General features: G+C 50.7%; 1 pseudogene; it reads right to left on the bottom strand.

Annotated features, from left to right (window-relative positions):
* Positions 1–2,134: 2,134 nt before the first annotated feature.
* Positions 2,135–4,496, bottom strand: LOC119519342 (annotated as a pseudogene).
* Between the last annotated feature and the right edge of the window lie 732 nt (positions 4,497–5,228).

Raw genomic sequence — 5,228 nt, 5'->3', positions numbered from 1 at the left:
CACACATGCAGAAAAATTAAACTGAAAGGATACAGAGTAGCTAAGTCCTCAGGTTAAGAAAGCAAAGCTGAGGGGATAGGATGAAAGTGTGGGGGCAGTTAGCATGTATGGATACTAGAGATACAGGATATTTGATCAGTTCCCAGTGACCAGCTCAGAATCTTCAGAACATCCAGCTTGCTTTCAGGGGTGGGGGAGAGGGACTGGGGAGCAGGTGGGGTGCAGGGAGGCAGGATGTCAAGGAATTTTGGGTGGAGGAAGGCATTGGTCAAGTGAGATTGCCAAAAACTTCCAAGATTTCTTGTAGCTATAATTGTTTAAGGGAAGGAAAAACAAAACAAAACTAGGCAAGCCAGTCTCATCTGCAGTGTGCACGCACATCCAAAGGCAAAACACCAGTCTCAAGAAATAACACCTATCCTAACCCCGTGCCTGCTGATTGCATGCAGGGCCTTTGTAGTGCACACATGTGCCAGCTCAGCAACAGGGATACGAGGCTGCAAACCAGACCCCACAGCAAGCTCTGGGAGGCAACAGCCCATGCAAGGGAGCAGCCCGGCCACCAGTATGCCACAGGGAGGTCTTAGAGAAAGGCCTCACTTAGAGCAGAACAATCTCAACTCTTTTGCCAGAGAGAGTTTCTTGAAAAAGAAATTTTCAGGGGTCAAAAAGGGGCTGTGAGAAGGATGGAGGCAGGGACCCCCCATAGAAGTCAGTGTTTTCATAAGCACTTTCCTTCCCATGGGGCCATACAAGACAAATTTGCTTATGGGTGGTTTTTAGTCCATTTCTCCATGTTTCTTTCCCATATGTTTTAGATTCAGAATCTAGGGGCTGACAGGCCTCGGAGGACACCAAGCCTGCCCCTCACTGTGCAGGATCCCTCTCTGAGCCCCAGGACACTGTGATGTCTGTTAGTTCGCTTCACCAACCTGCTCCACTCAGGGGCTGCAGCGCCTCCCCTTGGAGCTCCATCCTCAGGTGGACCAGCGTCCCAGTTCCTGGCAATCACTGCTGGGCCTCCCGCCTGGGCTATTGCCTTGGACCCATCTCAGGGCCAGGTGGGTGGCAAACCACAGGCCAATTCCCAACCCCACCCCCTGTGCTACAAGCGTCCCTCTTCACCCACCTTCCACTCCAACAGACTGCGAAATCTGCGGACTGCCCTCAAGGAATAGCTCCAGCAGGAGTCCGGAATGGGTGTACGGAGGGCAGGAAACCCCAAAAGTGCAGCTGGAAGCGCAAGTGGGCGTTGCGACCGCTGCCCTGCAGGTCCCCGGGACGCCTCCTGCCCGCGTCCCCCCCAGTTGGAGAGGGCCGGCCGCCGTACCTCCTGGAAGCGCTCCAGTCTGGGTGTTGTCATCTGCGGTGAAGAGAGCACGCCGGGCTTGCGGGCGCTGGTGCTGGTGCCTCTGGTAGCGCCGCCGGGTGGGCACGTGCAGGTGCGCGCTGGGCAGCCTGGCCCCGGCGGGAAGCGGCTCAGCAGCTCGCCGCGAGGCCCAGTTCTCCACCAGGGTCCAGCACAGCGGCGCCGCCTGGCGAAACGTACTGGCAAGCGGTCAGCCCGGCTTTCCGCACCCGGCGGCCTTGCAGGTGGGCGCGATGGCAGAGAGGGTGGGCAGCGGCGGCTCTGGCCTGTGGCTGTTGACTAGTTTCGTTTTCGGCGTCCCGCCTCGCTCGCCGTCCCGACTGCCTCTGCGGAGCCGGAGTCGGGGTCCCCGCGACCAGCCACGTACGGAGAAAAGTAGGGGCGCGGGGTGAGCCGTGGCGCCGGCCTGCGCGTGTCCGCGTCGAGCATGGTGGTAAGAATGCGGATCCAGTTTCAGGAGAATGCAGAAGCGGCTGAACAGTACAGACTTCACAGGGTGCCTCCTCCCGGCCTCTTGGCGCAAGCCCTCCCGTCCAGCCCCCGAGGGGGCGAGCCCGGGTACCCCAGCGCGCAGCTTGCATGGCGGCGGCAGCAGCGCCAGCAGGGAGTCGCGGCGGCCGCGCTCTCCCTGGGAATCGGTGGTGCTGTGAAGGGCGGGAGCCTAGAGGCTGTGCTGGGGATGTTGGGGTTACAGAGGGTGCGGTGCAGGCGGGCTGGAGGGGTTGTGCGCCACTCCGGGTGAGTGGGCAGGAAGCGGGACTCAGTCTAGGGCGGTGGTCTCCACTGTGCTCTCTCCGAAGAGCGGAACTCGGTAGCCGGCACCCAGGGCGCCTCGCAGCTCCCATCCAGCGGTGCTATGGCCAAAGGGCTGCAGCCGTGAGTTCCCAGTGCGCTCTCTGGGGCACTTCGAAGGCGGGCTTCGGGCACGGCCTGGCGCTGGGGGCTTTCCTTTCTCACATCCCAGCCCTGGAGGCTAGGACTGACTGGGAGGGTGCGCCGCGGAGGTTGTGCCGCCAGCTCTGTGTGCACAACGCCGAGGAAGCTGCGCTCCTGTGCCTCTCTCTGGGCTCTGGCAGCAAGATCCAAAAGCAAGGGGGCGGGGGGCTGCAGACTACAGCGTCCTCCCTGTCCTCCTGTGGGAAAACAGTGGCACTGCTACTGGCGGAAAGGGGCTGTGAGGAGGAGGCAGGGAGGGGACCAGGGATCTGGCACTGACGTCCCCAAGAGTGAGTTCTGGAAGTGACCTTGTCGGGGAGGAGGAGGGTCCCGTGGGGCTGCAAGACGTCTCAGAGAGAGGGTGGAGTGAAATGCTCCTTCTCCCTCCACTGCTTTTTTCTTTTTTTTCCTTTGGCCAAGTTTCATTTATTTTTTAATGTCACTTCTGTACAGCTTTCATATATACAAGAGGAAACATTCCTTGGTTTCACAATGGCACCTGGCTGCATTTCCAACAATAATACAGCAAGTTAACTTGGAAATGTACATTTATACAGCTTATATAGATTCAAGACTGCTATATTATGATCTGTGATATTAACAGCTTGATTTGATGTGACAAGACCACTTCCGTTTGGCTTAATATAAAATGTACTCAAATAATTTTAAAATGTCCGTTGGGGGTATGGGCCAGTATATAAAATATTTGTCAGTAAAATGTAACCATTTATCATTTTTAAAAATAATCTTCTAATTTTAAGCCTTTGTTATTGAATTATTATAAGGATATACATTATGGTAGCAAGACACAGATTTGCTATGCATTTTATGTTTAGCAACATGGCTAATTTTAAAAAAATCTTTTCATGAAGTGATAACATTATTTTTATTAAATGAAATATTTTTCATTATTTTTATCAAATGAGATCTTTTTCTTTCCACATTTTAAGGCATTAGGTTGCTTCCAGCCACACACAAAAAAAAGAAAGAAATCAGTCTGAGACTCACTTGATTATTTAATTCAAACCTATATTTGTAGTTTCTAAAATGTTTATCCACAGGCCACTTTCTTGTTACATGTGTTTACCAGTGAAAACAAAAGGAAAAAAAAAATCAGTGCCACTCCTATAAAAGAAATAGCTCCTTTCCTAACATTCTTTAAAAATACACATTTTACAATCCTTGCACCTCAACAAAGGGGACAATGTAAGAAATACACAGGTTTCTTTTGTTTCCTCACTATTAAATGAATGTACACAAACTACCCTCTCCCTGTCTCTCTCTCTCTCTCTCTCTTATTTCTCCAGTGCTTTGTCCATTTTTTTTTTCATTTTCTCCTCTAAATTTGAGACAGTACCATTCACCTTTGCTTTATGATTATGTCCCATGCAAGAGAAATGAAAATACTCTGTAGAGAACTCCTCATTGTCACAGCCTGTCATTTCTCCATAGGAGACCTGATTGAACACCAGTACATTGCTTCATTCAGGTCAGTGGGAAGATCTACAGGGGATGCTCCACTCTGCTTTGGCCTTAAAGCATTTCTTTTTCTTTGATGTTTTGCTTTCTTCACCTTCAGCGTTCCTGAGGTGGTGCATCATGATGGTGATTATTAGATGCAATCTCTCGATTCTCATTGTGGCATCGTCACCGAGATCTCTTATTATTGGGCTTTTCTGTTTGAGGGATGGTCTTATTCTTCGGCTTATCTTGGCAGGTTTTGCCACTGTTGCCGGTAGTATCACTGATCTCTTGATGTGCCTCAAAAAGTTCCACATGGCTCTGCACTTGTCTGGTACGTTCTCAACTAGCTTTGTCATCTGACTCACAATCTGAATCTTTTCATTGCGCAGTTCCTGGCTCCGAATCAAAGCTCTCTGAGTGCAATGTAAAAGTCTCCTCTTCGGTGTACCGTCGGTCTCACGCTTACATTTCTCATAGTATTCATCCAATTCCTTTAGAATTGGTTTCCCGAGGCCACAGGAGCCAGAGCATCGCAGACCCCGCGGCCACCAGGGGGAGCCCGATTCCGCCGGCGCCAGCGCAGCCAAGGGCAGCGTCTATCTCAAGCGGCCTAAGCCTTGGGGCGGGAGAGAAGGAACCAGGCCATGTGCGGGCGGGCGCTGGCGGGTCAGTGAGGCCCGGGCCGCACCCGCCCGCTCTCTCTGGGAGGGTGGCCGAGCTGCGCCATCAACAGCCCCAGCAGCGCGGCTACCGGCCCAACCCTACCCACCCTGATTGCTCTGCAGCCGTGCATTGCTTTTGAACATACTTTAATTTTTAGAACAGTCTTAGATTTACAGAAAAATAGAGAAGATAGGACAGAGCTTTCCCATATACCTTGAGCCCAGTTTTCCCTGTTATTAACATATTACATTGGTTGATACATTTGTTATAATTTACAAATATCCATACATTATTATTAATTAAAGCCCACATTAAGATTCTCTCAGATTGCACCCAATGTTATTTCTCTGTGTCAGGATCCTGTAGCAAATACCACATGACGTTTAGTCATCACTCCCTTTAGGATCCTCTGATTTGTGTCAGTTTCTGAGACTTTCCTTGGTTTTGATGACCTTGAAATTCTTAGCAGGACAGGAAAGGCACTTTGGAGGCTGCCCGACAATGGGAACTTGTCTGATGTTTTTCTCAGGATGCATTTTTGGGGAAGTCCCAGTGCACAGCCTGCAGTTATGTTCCTGCTCCTTGTGGGGGCAGTAGCTACAGGAATTATTTGGAATTCTTCTGCCTGGGTGATTTATCCATTATCTCCCATTTTGTAAAAGTTTTGTTTGTTTGCTTATTTATGCTCTTCTTGAAACTTTTTATTATTGCAACCAATATGCAACACACATTTTCCCACTTTAACCACATTCAAATGCACAGTTCAGCAGTATTAATTATATTCTCAATATTGTGC

Source organism: Choloepus didactylus, chromosome 23, assembly GCF_015220235.1.
Source record: "Choloepus didactylus isolate mChoDid1 chromosome 23, mChoDid1.pri, whole genome shotgun sequence".
Taxonomy (NCBI): Eukaryota; Metazoa; Chordata; class Mammalia; order Pilosa; family Megalonychidae; genus Choloepus; species Choloepus didactylus.
This window is presented reverse-complemented; position numbering and strand designations above follow the sequence as displayed.